This window comes from Arachis hypogaea, chromosome 11 (genome assembly GCF_003086295.3).
Source record: "Arachis hypogaea cultivar Tifrunner chromosome 11, arahy.Tifrunner.gnm2.J5K5, whole genome shotgun sequence".
NCBI lineage: Eukaryota > Viridiplantae > Streptophyta > Magnoliopsida > Fabales > Fabaceae > Arachis > Arachis hypogaea.
In genome coordinates, this window is record NC_092046.1 from 116446268 (window position 1) to 116462397 (window position 16130).

The 16130-nt window shown below is 37.2% G+C and overlaps 1 long non-coding RNA gene across 2 annotated transcripts; it reads left to right on the forward strand.

Moving 5' to 3' along the window:
* The first annotated feature begins 976 nt into the window (after nucleotides 1-976).
* Nucleotides 977-5048, forward strand: LOC112722414 (uncharacterized). 2 transcript variants are annotated; one of them, XR_003162662.2, is made up of 3 exons: nucleotides 977-1681; nucleotides 1768-1949; nucleotides 4848-5048. It is a non-coding gene; the product is annotated as an uncharacterized lncRNA (long non-coding RNA). The 2 variants fall into 2 exon arrangements; XR_011867669.1 differs by having other exon boundaries at nucleotides 1768-5048.
* The last annotated feature ends 11082 nt before the right edge of the window (nucleotides 5049-16130 follow it).

Consider the following 16130-nt stretch of genomic DNA (forward strand, 5'->3'; position numbering starts at 1 on the left):
CTACTATCTTCTTCTTCATGCACGCAAGGCTCCTTCCATGGCAAGCTTTATGTTGGGCATCACCGTTGTCAATGGCTACTTCCCGTCCTCTCAGTGAAAATGTTCCAAATGCGCTGTCACCGTGTAACATCCTGCATTTTTGAAAATCTAAATATAAATAAATTGTGATTTTATCTTGTTAAGTTTAAATTTTGTAATTTTAGAAATTATTTTGTTGGAAATAATTAAATAGATTCGGAGATAGTTTTATTTTGAATCAATTAATATTTTTAAGTAATCTTATTATAATAGAATATTTTGTATAATTTTAGTAATTGAAAAATAAGAAAGAATTGTATAATTTAATTTAAGTAACTTTTATCCTGAAAAAGTTACGATTTATTTTATTAATTTGATATCTTATTTTATAAATTAATTAATTAAGAGTAATTAAATTAGTTTACTAATATTTGGAGTTAATTCAATTAATATTTTTGTGTAAATTTTTATAATTGGTTATTTTATATAATTTTAAATTAGAATTCAGTAATGAAAGTATTATATAATTTAATTTAAGTAATTTATATTATGAATGAATTATGATTTATTTTATTAGGAATGATTAAATGGATTTTTGTAAATACTCTAAACTTAAGTCAATTAATATTTATGTACAATTTTTATTTTAATTAGTTATTTTATATAAACTGAAATTAAAATTATGATGGAAATATAATGATAGGTCATATAATTTGATTTAGGTAATTGATATTTCGAGTTTAACCGTATTTTATAAAATGTGATTAATATATTTACTTTATAATTTAATTTAAAAATAATTATTTGAGCTCAAAAATAGATCGATAGTGAAAATCTTATGCATTTCGAAAGTAATCTTTATAGTATTATATTTGATTTCTGAATTGTTATTCTATCTCGAATATTTTATAAAATTATTATGTTACTCCTATATATTTTACCTAACTCTAGAATTCCCAAATTAAGACTTAAACCTAACCTAATTTCACAAAACCTAAATGCCTATACGTTCAGAAAGGGAAAAAAGAGAGAAAGGGGAACAGAGAGGGAGCAAAAGGGAAACGAGAAATTGATGAAAGGGAGAAGAGGGATCAGGGAAGCCAGAGGAGAGGGTGACGACGGAAGGTGTCATTACCGTCGCTGGCATTGAAATCGGAGGGGAAGCACCACGAAGAACAGAGAGACGCGCATGATAGAGGGAGAAGGTAGTGTCGCTACCGTGCCTGGTGATCGTTGCGGAAGCTTCGATCGCTATTGTCCCTGCTAGGGTTACCACTGACGCCGAACAGAACAGGGGAGAGGAGCGCAAATTGGAAGAGGAAAGGGAGCTCTGTTGCGGGCTCGTTGCCAAGAAAAGAAGAGGCGATGCTGGTAGGGATCGCCGCCGGTGTCATCGCCGTCACTATGGTTCGTGGTCACCACTGCCGTTGGTGAAGGACTAGGTTGCGTCCTAGCTGCCGGAGCCGCCATCACCGTGACCTTGTTGCTTCGGGTCAACCATGTCTCTGCCTCTGATGTACCTTGTCGTGCCATATCCGTTGGAACTGCCGTGATCGGAGCTTGTTATTAGAGAAAGCAATTTGTTGCCACCATCTTTCAGTCTAGCCAGCATCATCATCCTCTTTGTTCCAGTTCCAATGCCAATTTTCTGTTTCTTAAGCCAGTAACGCTTTCTTCCTTACTCTTCTATCATTTTTGTTCATCCGTTATACTCTATCCTAATTATAGCAGCATATGGTTTTGTTCTAGTTGTCAATTTATCTCCTGAGCAATCACAATTGGTGTTGAGGTCGTTGATGTTGCTGCTGTTATGCTATAGCTAGTCACAAGAGTTTTACTGCTGCGGGATTACGTTGAAATTGTCGCTGCTGCTGTGAATTCAAAATAAGCGGGCTTATAGTGGTTAATTTGTGCGAGTTCAGCTAATCGAGGTAGGGGGTTTAACTTAAACGATTTTAATTTAAGAATGCCTACAAGGTTTATTGAATAACTGCAAATAGATTTAATAACTTTGAGTAATTGATTGATTATATGAATGTTGAGTTTTGGCTGAAATTATGATTGGAATGATTGAGATTTTTTATTGGAACTTTGGTTGAATTCGTTGATTATGTGAAATTGAATTATAAAGTGTTTGATGGGAGATTATTGTGATTTCTGTATTTTGATTGATTAAATTGAAATTGTTGCTGTTGAGTTGGTTTACTGTAATGGACTTAGTTAGTGATTAATTGAAGTTGTGTTTAAGGAATAATTGGAAGACTGAATTTTGAAATGCTGAACTAATTGCTGAAAATCTGACTTTTGAATTTAAAAGACAACTTTGGAAGTGAATCAGTTATTCAATAATGATCGAAATGATATGAGAGTAAAGGCTGAGTAAACTATGATAAAAGTTGTTATTGGAATTCAATTTTGAGAAGTTTGAATTAACAATAGAACTAGTTATGATTTTTCAAAGTTAAAATGTAAAACTTGATTTTCTGTATTACTTTCAAACGAAGCCGGGAAACTTTGAAAATCTATAACTAATTCTATGATGATCAGAATTGCATGGAACCAAGTCTGAATTAAGCTTGGGGATGTAGGGATCTGGACTGGTGAATTTGTGACTTTTTCATTAAGCTTATGATTTATGATAAATTTTTGAATTATAGATGTCAAATCTGGTTTTTCTGTAGAACGTTTAACACAGCAGCAACTTGTTTCTTCTATTGGAAATTTTCCAGTTTGAATTTTCAAATGGAACTAATTTTAAATAAAACTTTATTCCTATTATTTTAATTCCGTAAAATTTCAGAACAACTGGACTTGTAGTTTTAAAGATATAAATTTTTGAAAGATGATGCATTATGCAGAAAAAGCCAGATTCTGTTTTCTTAATTTAGTAACTTTGAGAGTTTATAACTTTTGATCCTGGATAGATATTGAGATGAAACCAATTGGAGGTAAAAATTAAGTATGTTTAGCATATGTGATTTAAATTTCATGGTTTTCCATGTTCTAATAAGTGAGTTATGGGACTTGGAAGAGGTTGTGTTCAATGATTTGTAAAACAGAATTCTGCAGAAAATTACCTAATTTCCAAGCTACGTAAATCCTTCATTAAAAATGGTATGACCCTGGAACCAACTGAGAAAGAAATTTGAATAAGTTATGTTTAACCACATTAATTTTGAAGGTAGTTGGATTTAATTTGGATTTTATATGAAATTTCGAATGTTGTACGCTGTTGCTGTCTTCTGATTTTAAAACACTGCAGAGCAGTCACGATTTTGCTTATATTCCCGAAGCTAGAGTCAGCAAAAAATTATGATTTTTAGTTTAATAGAAAGCTTAATCCGAGACGGTCGCATGGATATAAAGTTTGCGTGATTCCGAATTCATTTGATGTTTTAAAAACAAAATGGAACTCAGGCTGCCAAGTTGTGTTGGCAATTATTTTGGATATGAAATTTAAGAAATAGATTTTCTATACTATTATCAAATGTTTTTGAGAATATATATATTGTTGTGGCAACTGCTGAAAGAGGTAGATGAAATGTTGAGAAAGAAGGAACCCGTAAGGGTGGCTAAGTCCTATTTTTAAAGGAGATTATGTCCAAATTTTTATAAAAGTATAAGGACTTAATCAAAATCAATATTTAAGGCTTATTTAATGATAATAACTTCGATTCTTTTAAGAAAAGATTATTTGGTATACGAGATTGTTGGCAAGGGCGTGGGTCTTGTCCCGCTTGCGTACTTGCAATTATGAAAGAAAAAGGAAAGAGTAAAGTACTTATTGTATGATTATCTGTTGCTTGAGGCAACCCAAGAGATATTTATTTATTTGTTTGTTGCTTGAAGCAACCCAAGAGATGTTTGTTTGTTGCTTGCGGCAACCCAAGAGATATTATATATATATATTTGTTGCTTAATGCAACCCAAGAGATATTATTTATTTGTTTGTTGCTTAATGCAACCCAAGAGATGTTTGTTTATTTATCTGTTGCCCTGAGGCAACCCAAGAGTAATTTTCCGTTCCCAAGAGTATATATTTCCTGCGAGTAGAAAGCAGATGATGTCTCAATAGAGCTGCTAATAATTATATGCGCATTTATTTGAACGGAAAATCGTATCCGGAAAATCGTGAACTCGTGACCGGATAAATGTCGGGAATGCAGGTGCTAACCGACACATGAGCTCATGGCCTGTACTAGGACTAGACATTCATCATATGCATCTATGTGACATTGTTTGGGTGTGTATATTGTAATTGGTTTGCCTAAGTGAATAATTCTGTTTAATTGCTAATTGCTATACTTCATGTAATTGTTCTTGATTGTGTTTGAACCTCATTACCTGTGTTTGTAACTGATTGACTGGATTGTGGTGAATTAGGTGTTGATTGAGTTGTTTGGGCCTAAGGCCGTGATTGGTACGTTTGAGGTTTAGTTCTGTATAAAGTATCTGACTTGTTCAGCATAGACTTAATGAACCTATGCTTGGAGCAGGATGATCATTTATACCGCGTAGGTAACTTCTTTTATGTTATGGTCTAGTAAAGTATGAAAAATCAAACTAGTTCAGCATAGACTTAATGAACCTATGCTTCGAACATGTTGGTCATTCATACAGTTTAGGAAACTTTTTAAGATTTTTATAAAGAAAATATGAGTCTAGGATTTTGAAGAATTAACTAATTCTTTTAAAAAGGGTTAATTTTCTCTTAGATGTCTCTGAATGAAATTAACTATTTGCGCTTTATTCTTTACTTTCACGGCATTCTCGACCTCTACTGAGAACATGTGGTTTGGTTCTCACTCCCAAATTTTCCACCCTTTCAGTAACACAGTTTTGGAGACGCAATTTGAAGCTGTGAGCGATTAGTAGGCTTTCTTTATGGTTTTAATTGCTTTCATAGAGTACCCTCGCTGTTGTCCTTTGAGGTTTTATTTTGACAGAGGGGTAGGTGTTGTATTTGGGTTTATATGACTTCTTATGTATAAGAATTACTATTAATAATACTTATGTGATTGTTATTATTATTTGCAATGTTTATCCTTGATACATGTCTTTAATGAATAAAAACAAAATTTTCTGGCATTTTCTTAAAACTAAAACGCGATTTCAATACAAAGGCTCGATAATTAAGTAGTTAATACTAGAAAAGGTTACATAATGTTCTTTCTAGTAGAAATACCCTGACTTAAGCAAGGTATTTTGCTGGAAGGGATGTTACACACCGCACGGCTAATCATCTGTCGGTTCTCGATCATGTCGGAATAGGTTCTATTGATCCTTTTGTGTCTGTCACTACGCTCAACACTCGCGAGTTTGAAACTCATCACAGTCATCCCTTCCCAGATCCTACTCAGAATACCACAGACAAGGTTTAGATGTTCCGGATCTCAGGAATGGCCGCCAATAATTCTAGCTTACACCACGAAGACTCTGATATGAATCATGAGGCTAAGAGATATGCATTCAATCTAAGGTAGAACGGAGGTGGTTGTCAGGCATGCGTTCATAGGTGAGAATGATGATGAGTGTCACGGATCATCACATTCATCAGGTTGAAGTGCGAATAAATATCTTAGAATAGAAGCAAGCGTGATAGAATGGAAAACAGTAGTAATTGCATTAATTCATGAAGAACAGCAGAGCTCCTCACCCCTCAACAATGGGGTTTAGAGACTCATGCCGTAGAGAATACAATATGAAACGTGTAAAGTGTCATGAGGTACAAGATAAATCACTAAAAGTAGTTTTTATAGTAAACTGGTGACCTAGGGTTATAGAAAATGAGTAAGCTAGGGTGTTTAGTGTAAAAATCCACTTCCGGGGCCCACTTGGTGTGTGCTTGGGCTGAGCATTGAAGCTTTCATGTGTAGAGACTTTTCTTGGAGTTAAACGCCAGCTTTTGTGCCAGTTTGGGCGTTTAACTCCAGCTTTTCTGCCAGTTCTGGAGTTAAACGCCAGAATTCTTGAGCTGACTTGGAATGCCTGTTTGGGCCATCAAATCTCGGACAAAGTATGGACTATTATATATTGCTGGAAAGACCAGGATGTCTACTTTCCAACGCAATTGAGAGTGCGCCAATTGAGCTTTTGTAGCTCCAGAAAATCTACTTCGAGTGCAGAGAGGTCAGAATCCAACAGCATCTGCAGTCTTTTTTCAGCCTCTGAATCAGATTTTTGCTCAGGTCCCTCAATTTCAGCTAGAAAATACCTGAAATCACAGAAAAACACACAAACTCATAGTAAAGTCCAGAAAAGTGATTTTTATTTAAAAACTAATAAAAACATAATAAAAACTAACTAAAATATACTAAAAACATACTAAAAACAATGCCAAAAAGCGTATAAATTATCCGCTCATCAATAGCCACAAGCTCAAATATAATAAAATAATACCCAAATAAAGCTCCAATACCAACATAAAAATGCATGATGAAAGAATGAAAAAGAAGCTATAAATAACTAAGTGAATATAAAATTTAAGATAAATAAAAATAATTAAATGCAATAAATGAAGAATGAAAGAGTAGAGGAGAGGGAGAAAAGAAACCTTAGGAAGAAGATGAGAAAGGGAAGAAGAAAGAAGTACGAAGTATGAAGTAAGAAGAGGGAAAGAAGGAAGAAGAAAGAAGGAAGAATTAGGATTGAATGAGAGTTAGGATTTGGGAGGGGGGAATAATTGAAATTTGGGCGGCGCGCTGGATAAGTGATGCGGCGCATGCGACGCGCACGCGTACCCCACGCGTATGCGTGGGTTGCGCAAAAGTGGAGGCGACGCGCAAGCGTCAGTAATGCGTACGCGTGCCCTTGGTCATGCCAGTCGCGCGAAGCTAGCCACGCGCACGCACAACTCTCTGTTCGAAATGCACTGGGGCCAAAATTGCATATGACGTGTGCGCGTCAAGCATGCGCACGCGTGGATGGCCATAAAGTGAAACTGACGCGTACGCGTGGGTGATTTTGTGCCTCTAGCACAGTGCCAACGCCAGACCATCACAACTCTCTGTTCAAACACGTACTTACGCCGATTTCCATGTCCACGCGTGCGCATCCTAGACGTGCACGCGTGGGTTGCCAAAACTGCAAGTGACGTGCACGCGTGAGGTACGCGTACGCGTGGCGTACACGTGGGCTTGCTTGTGCACAAAGCACGCTTCCTGCTCAACTCCCGCGTAACTCTCTATTCAATCCCAATATTTTTCACATTCACGCATGATGCGTACGCGTCATAGACGCTTGCGCGTCGAATGCTTTTTTTATATGTATGAATGAAACATGGAAGTAATTATGCAGAACTGAACACTGATAAAAATAAAATAGAACTAAGAATAAAAATGGAAGATCTTACCATGGTGGGTTGTCTCCCACCTAGCACTTTTTTTAACGTCCTTAAGTTGGACGGTCCACAAGCTCGGTCTTCTGCTGTTGCTGGATCCGCCAAGAGGAAGATCTCCAGCTCCTTGTTCTTCATCTTCTCACCATGGTATAGCTTCAAGCGGTGGCCATTAACCTTGAAGAAGTTGGGGCTCGAAGGATGACTCAGGCAGAAGACTCCATATGGTTCTACCTTTTCTACTCTGTAGGGTCATTCCCACCTTGATCTCAACTTGCCTGGCATGAGTCTCAGCCTTGAGTTGTAGACTAGGACTAACTCCCCCGGTTTAAACTCCCTTCTCTTGATATTCTTGTCATGCATAGCTTTCACCCTCTTTTTGTATAGCCTGGAGTTCTCACATGCTTCGAGTTGAAGGTACTTCAATTCCTGTAGTTGCAGCTTCCTTTCAGCACTGGCTCTCTCCAATACCATGTTGCATTCCCTTACTGCCCAGAAAGCTTTGTGGTCCACCTCTACTGGGAGGTGACAAGCCTTTCCATAAACTAGGCGGAATGGACCCATTCCAATAGGCATCTTGTAAGTTGTCTGATAAGCCCAAAGCACATCTACAAGCCTGGTACTCCAGTCTCATCTATGAGGCTTGACAATCTTCTCCAATATGCGCTTTATCTCTCTGTTAGACACCTCGACTTGCCCATTGGTCTGGGGATGGTAAGCCGTCGCTACCTTGTGAACAATGCCATGTTTCTTCAGTAGACCTGTCAATCTCCTGTTACAAAAATGAGTGCCTTGATCACTCACGATTGCTCGTTGAGTGCGTGGCAGAAGTTAGACCAATTAAGAGATTATAATATAATAAAACAGCATTGCGAGTATAGCTCTTAACCAGCAAAAATTCGCACCAGCAAAAATCCACCGTATCAATTTAGAAAGGTTGTCACAAAAAGTTTAGAATAAAAATACTGGGAGTATAAGTCCCAGGTCGTCTCCCACGAGTTGCTAGAAAGGGTGCTAAGTTATTAATCAGGAGTTTTTTGAGAATTTTGAGAGTTGAATGACAGAAAATAAATAATTGTAAATTAAAAGAGAAATATATATCTAATTAAAAAGCCTTGACTGGGGGAATGATTAATTGGAAGTTCTATCTTTGTTGAAATTTCCTCAAGTGTAGTATAAAGAGGTTGTCATTTTCACTTAGTTAACCCTTACTAAATAAAGGAAAGTCAAGTGATTGAGCTAACTCTTATTCGCAAATCCTAGTCCTCTCCCTTAGGAAGGTCTAGCGTTAGTAAATACAGAATTAGCCAATAACTTCCAATTTAACTAACCACTTGAGCATTCCAACTCAAATGTCTCCTCCTAATCAACCCCCATGTCAAGTAGGGAATCTACTCTATTGACATGGATACCATCTTTGTTATTGGGAGTTTGGAATAGAAAAGAGACATAATAATTTAAATAAAATAGAGATTTAAATTAATTAAGAGTAAAAGTAATCCTTTGCATTAACAATCCATGAAAATAATCCAATTACCACTCTAAACAAGAATTAAGAATATGGAATAAATAAATAAAAGAGTAAGAAAACAAACTAGAATAGTATCTTCAATGGAGGTGATGACTCTTCAATATCCAAAAGCAAAAGCATAAAACTAATAAACTATGAATGTAAAGAAAAACTAGAGGAAGAGTAATTCTCTCTCTAGATTCAGATCTAAAAACCTAAAACTATCCTAATGAGAATATGTGAATGTGTCTCCTGAGTCTCTGCATGTTTTCTGGCTTTATTCTGTGTTTCTGGGCCAAAAACTGGGTCAAAACTTGGCCCAAAATCGCCTCCAGCATTTTCTGTTAATTCTGCAGATCGCGCAGGTCACGCGTACGCATCAGTAACGCATGCGCATCATTTGGCGAATTTCCTTGTCACGCGTACGCATCGTCCACGCGTGCTCGTCTTTTGTGCAGACTCCAATCCACGTATACACGTCAGGCACGCGCACGCATCGCTGTAAATTTCTCCATTCCGCGCGCTCGCGTGAGCCATGCGTGTGCGTCGGTGCTCGCTGGTCATCTCCTTAGTTTCTTATGTTCCTTCCATTTTGCAAGCTTCCTCTCCATTCTCTAAGCCATTCCTGCCCTATAAAGCCTGAAACACTTAACACACAGATCACGGTATCGAATGGTATAAAGGAGAATTAAAATATACTAATTAAAGATCTCTAGGAAGCAAGTTTTCAATCATAGGAAGGGATTATAAAATCATGCAAATCATATGAATAAGTGGGTAAAGGCTTGATGAAACCACTCAATTAAACATAAGATAAACCATAAAATAGTGGTTTATCAACCTCCCCACACTTAAACATTAGCATGTCCTCATGCTTAGCTCAAGGAGTTTAAAAGACTAAATAAGGGAAAGTAAGACTCATGCAACACAATGCAACCTATGAATGCACTATATGCTAAAATGATTTTGCCTACTTAGTTAAAAGTAAATAAGTTCTTCAAGACAAATATAAATCAAATATCACTAATTAAAATTTATACAGTAAAAACAAGTAAACTTGTAAGAAGACAGCTCATGAAAGTTGGAAATATAGAATCAAGCATTGAACCCTTACTGATGGTGTATATGCACTCTAGTCACTCTAGTGTATAGGGTAATCACTCTACTCTTCCCTAGTCATGCTTTCTAGATTTTGTTCTTCACCTAACCAATCAACAAGTATTTAATGTACTAATACAAACACCATGAGGTCTTTTTTAGGTTGTAATGGGGCCAAGGTAAAGGTGAGGGTATATATATGGCTAAGTGAGCTATAAATTGAATCCTTGATTAACCTAAGCTCTTACCTATACATATACTCTTTACTTTTAAAATCATACCTATACATACTCATGCATCAACTTTTCTCTTAACTTTGTATCACACATGCATTGATTTTTCGTTAAACTTAATATTGGGGTAATTTTGTCCCCTTATTCATTTATTTAATTACTTAATTACTTGAATATTTTTGGATTTTTTATTTTTTTAAAGTAAAAATAAACATAACTTTTATCAATGCACCTGGATTTTTAATTTTTCTAGTTTCACATGAGTAGGTACCCAAATTCCAAATAATTTATCAATTGAATGCCTTTCCTATCATCCCATGTTCCCACGGTTTCCCACACTTAATTGATACACAATCTCTATCTTAAGCTAACCAAAGATTCAATTTGGGATATTTGATTTGTTTTTCTGCTTAAGGCTAGTGACGTGGTTATAGAACAGAAGGGGATTAAAAGGCTCAAGGGGCTAACAAAGGTAAATGGAAGGGTAGGCTATTTGGGATAAGTGAGCTAATAAAATAATGGCCTCAATCATATGCATGCATATAACACATTAAACATTTGACATATAGGATGGAACAAAATATAGATTACAGTCATAGAGAAGCAAACACACAAGAATAAAAAAATTTTATGGTTAAATAGTGTAACCATGTAATTAAGCTCAAGTCTCACGGGTTGTGTGTTCTTTGCTATAATTCATGTTCCAAATACAATCTTCAAACAAGTTTATCACAAAAAAATTCTGATTTAAATTAGTGAAAATTTTTCAAAATAAAGTCTTAAAAAGAAACATATTATTTTTCAACCAAATAGAACATGCATGCAATTACCTATTACTATGCTATCTATCCTATCCTAATAAAAGAAAAATTACTAATTTATTGGTGTTAAGAAAGAGAAATTACCTCCGGAAGTCAGGTACTGACCGACCTCCCCACACTTAAAGCTTGGCACCGTCCTCGGTGCCATCAGTCAAGAACAAAGGGGGGCTGGAAGCAGCATCTCCACAGTCGGGACCGTCATGGCTCCCTGTGCTGGTAAATGAAGTGGAGTCCGAGGTGTCTAGGTCTTCTTCAGGTGGGTGGTTACCAACAAGTAGCTCCTTGAGGTATGTAAATCTGCGCTTGTTACTGCGCTCTCTTCACTTTCCTTGCCGGTCAAGCTGGTCAAATTTCTCAAGTATCTTATGGAGCAGTTGGTTTGTTGAAAGTGCTTGTGATGTGGTAGGAGAAGGGATATCTTTCGCTGGTTCTGTGCTCCGGTTGATAGTGGCTGCTGGAGGTCTGATATACTTCCTGTTAGGGACGTACTGATCATCCCGTGGAAGCATGGCCTTGGTGTCCCCAGCTCTGTAGGAGACTCCGGCTGCTGAGACTAGATCTGAAATCAAGGTGGGAAAAGGTAGGTTGCCCGCAGTCTGTACGTGTCCCATAGCATTCCGGATGTGTCTTGGTAAATTGAGAGGCTGGTCTGTAAGGATACACCAGAGTAAAACAGCCATATCTACAGTGAAGGAGAATTCGTGAGTGCTCGAAAAGACGTAATGGGACATGATCTATGCCCATACTCAAGCCTCCAAGGTGAGTGCTGAAGCCAATATGCTCTTAGATCGGGATCGATGGTATCCATAGATCCATTTGCTTCCAGGTTGTGCTATAACTCTGAGAACGGCGTCCCAGTCAAATTGGTATGTCTGGCACTTGAAAGAAGCTTTTTGGAATGTGTCCAATTCTTCTGGAGTAGGAGGAAGATCTAAAGCTCGCTGAATGGCCTCTTCAATTATGGGAACTTGCTTCTGACGGACATAGACAGACTGCATGGTTGGCATGTAATAATTGGAGTAGAATTCAACAACCCATGATAGATTAACCTGCTGTGGCTGTCTCCGTAGGAATTCCCATTATCTTCGTTCAATTCGGGGCTCAACAAATTTAACTATGTTAGTCGGGAGGATAAGAAGGTACTCATTATTATAGTTTCGGTCAGCCAGGATGGGGAACATCTGCTCACAGTAGCGGTTAGTGAACCGCGCAGTGTCCTTTGCTGGAAAAACTTTCTCTTTTTCATCGACCTTGATGATCCTCTTGATTCTCTTTGTTGAGGGTTTTACTGCTGTTGAAGATGGCTCCGCAGTTAGTGTTCTTTTTGTTCCTTTCCTTGCTGGTGGTTTGGGAGTAGCTTTCTCTTTACCTTTCTTGGTGGCCATCCTGAAAAGAGAAAAAGAAAGTAACTTTTAAATCTAAGGGTTGGAGCAAGGAAGAGGATGGTACAAGTGATAATCAATGCACGGTAAAGAAGGATGTCGTTAACACATGGTCGCGACTACATGTGAGAAGTTCATCAATGAAAATATAGCAAGTGCATGTTATGGCAACTAGATGCAAGATGTTTATTGGCATGCTAGCAAAGGCATGAGTAGCATAGATCAAGCATTAAATGCCCAATTTGATTATCAAGTGTTTCAAACAAACAACATGTTTGTATTGACAATTATATTCAATCAATAATATATAAAAAGGGGTTTTGTGAAAAGCAGGCATTAGAGTAGAAGAATAGAATAATTAAATATGCACAATGTCATACGGACTTTTTCACAAACACTTAGCATGCATGGTAAATATGTTATGGAAAGTATTGAAATTGAACATGCAAACAACCCAAAAATAATTATTGATAATTGTCAAACAATTTCTTAATAACTCACAAGCAAAAATATAGAAGAAAATAATTACCCAAATAAATTTCTAACACCAATTAAAAGGATGCAAAAAGAAAAAGAAAGAAAAAGAAAACATAGATAATGAAATTAAAAAAAAAAGAAGAAGAAAATATAAATAAAAATAATAATGAAAAGGTAAAAAGGGGAAGAAGAAAATAAAAGAACCTTGAGAATGGATGTGAAAAAAAGGGGAGAAAAAGGTAAAAAGTAAGAAGGGATAAAGAAGAAAGAAGGGAGAAGAAATAAGAAGGGAAAAGAAAAAAATTAGGATTGGGGAAGAAAAGATAAGATATCTGGCGCTGACATAGTAAAACTGTGCGTCGCATCGGCATGTTTGTGCCTAAGGCACGCCTCCAGCCATGCTCCCGCGTGACTCTCTGCTTCTTTTCTTCCTTGTTTCGAATGCACATATGACGCGGACGCGTCAGCGACGCTTGCGCGTCACGTGCATTTTTTTTATGCAAAATGCAAATGCAAATGCAGACTGTATGCAGAGATTATGAGAAGAGTCACTTAAGAAAATAAAGCAAAATAAAATGAAACAAAACTAAGACTGAAACGGAACGATCATACCAAGGAGGGTTGTCTCCCATCTAGCACTTTACTTTTACGTCCTTAAGTTGGACGTTCTTCAAGCTCATTCTGCTTCTGTTGGTGGATTTTCCAAGAGGAAGACCTCTAGTTCTTTGTGATCCTTAATCTTCTCTCCATGATAAAGCTTTAGGCGATGTCCATTGACCTTGATAAATTTGGAGCTAGAAGGATGACGCAGGTGAAAAACTCCGTATGGCTCTACTTTTTCTACTCTGTAGGGACCTTCCCATCTTGATCTTAGTTTTCCTGGCATAAGCCTCAGTCTGGAGTTATAAAGAAGAACTAACTCCCCTGGTCTGAATTCCCTCCTTTTTATGTGCTTGTCATGGACAGTCTTCATTTTCTCTTTGTATCGCCTGGAGTTGTCATATGCTTCTAGGCGAAGGTTCTCCATTTCTGCTGGTTGCAGCTTCCTTTCAGCACCAGCTTCTTCAAAATTCATGTTGCACTCCCTCACAGCCCAGAAAGCCTTGTGTTCCACCTCTACTGGAAGGTGGCAAGCCTTTCCGTACACTAAGCGGAAGGGGCTCATCCCAATGGGTATCTTGTATGCTGTTCTATATGCCCAGAGTGCATCTTGTAGCCTGGCACTCCAGTCCTTTCTATGAGGCTTTACTATCTTCTCCAAAATGCGTTTAATCTCCCTGTTAGACACTTCTGCTTGTCCATTGGTTTGGAGATGATAAGCTGTTGCTACTTTATGAACAATCCCATGCTTCTTCAATAATCCTATCAATCTCCTGTTACAAAAGTGAGTGCCTTGATCACTCACGATTTCTCGTGGTGATCCAAAGCGACAGATAATATGGTTTCTAACAAAGGAAACAACAGTGTTAGCATCATCAGTACGGGTAGGAATTGCTTCCACCCATTTAGAAACATAATCTACAGCTAACAGTATATAAAGGTAACCATTAGAGTTTGGAAATCGACCCATGAAGTCAATGCCCCAAACATAAAAAATTTCACAGAAAAACATAATCTGTTGAGGCATCTCATCCCTCTTGGATATATTACCAAACCTTTGGCATGGGGAACAAGATTTACAAAATTCAGCAGCATCTTTAAAAAGAGTAGGCCACCAGAATCCACAGTCTAAGATCTTTCTAGCTGTTCTTTGAGGGCCAAAATGTCCTCTACTCTCAAAAGAGTGGCAGGCCTCTAAAATGGACTGAAATTCTGATTGGGGCACATACCTTCTAATTACCTGGTCAGCTCCACACCTCCATAAGTATGGGTCATCCCATATATAATATTTAGACTCGCTTTTCAGCTTGTCTCTCTGATACTTAGTAAAATTTGGAGGGAAAGTGTGGCTAACTAGATAATTAGCTACAGGTGCATACCAAGGAACTACTTCAGATACTGCATGCAAGCTATCAAATGGAAAAGCATCATTGATAGGGGCGGAGTCATCCTTAATGTGCTCAAGGCGACTTAAGTGGTCTGCCACTAAATTCTGGTTACCACTCCTATCCTTAATTTCTAAATCAAATTCTTGTAGCAACAGTATCCAACGTATTAGCCTTGGTTTAGACTCTTTTTTAGCTAATAAATACTTTAGAGCTGCATGGTCTGAGCACACTACCACCTTAGTACCAAGTAAATAGGCTCGGAATTTATCCAGAGCAAAAACAATAGCTAGAAGCTCTTTTTCAGTAGTAGTGTAATTAGACTGAGCAGCATCTAAGGTCTTAGATGCATAAGCAATTACGAAAGGATCCTTACCTTCGCGCTGAGTCAGTGTCGCTCCTACTGCATGGTTGGAGGCATCACACATAATCTCAAATGGCTGGCTCCAGTCTGGTCCTCTTATAATTGGAGCTTGAGTCAGGGCGATCTTCAGCTTATCAAATGCTTGCATGCAATCCTCACTGAACTCGAACTCAATATCTTTCTGCAGCAGTCTGGATAAAGGTAATGCTACCTTACTGAAGTCCTTAATGAATCTCCTGTAAAAACCTGCATGGCTGAAGAATAGATGCTTGACGGTTTAAAATTCAGTATAAATTCTCGTTGCAAGTATAGTTTCTAAACCAAGCAATCATCCTTTCTTACAAACGTTTTGGTTGTTACAAGTAACAAACCCAATAAAATTTATAAACCGAAGTATTCAAACCTCAGGACGTCTTCTCAAGGAATTGCAGGGAGGTGTTCTTATTATTAGCTATGGAAAACAGTGTTTTGGGTTTTGAAAGGTTTGAACAAGAAAAATAGGTTGCAGGAATTAATAAATTAATATCTAATAAAACCCTTGGCAAGGTATGAAAATTCGGAAGTCCTATCCTAGTTATTCTTGTGAGAATTGAGTTTAATCCCACTTAGTTAACCTTTACGAAAGCAAGGGAAAGTCAAGTGAACTAATTAGTTAGATTCCCAAGTCCTAGCCAATTCTTAAGGAAAGACTAGAGTTAGTGGAATTCAATTCAATTAGAGAAATTAATTAACAATCATGATAAGTTTGATAACTCAAGAGCCTCCAGTTAATCAATTAAAGCCAAGAATATAAAAAGCTAAATAAGAATCATAAATCTAAAATACCTCAATTTATATCAAATAAAGAAAATCCTAACATGAATGGTTCATAAGCCAATTTGGCAACATAAGTAATTAAATAAAAGC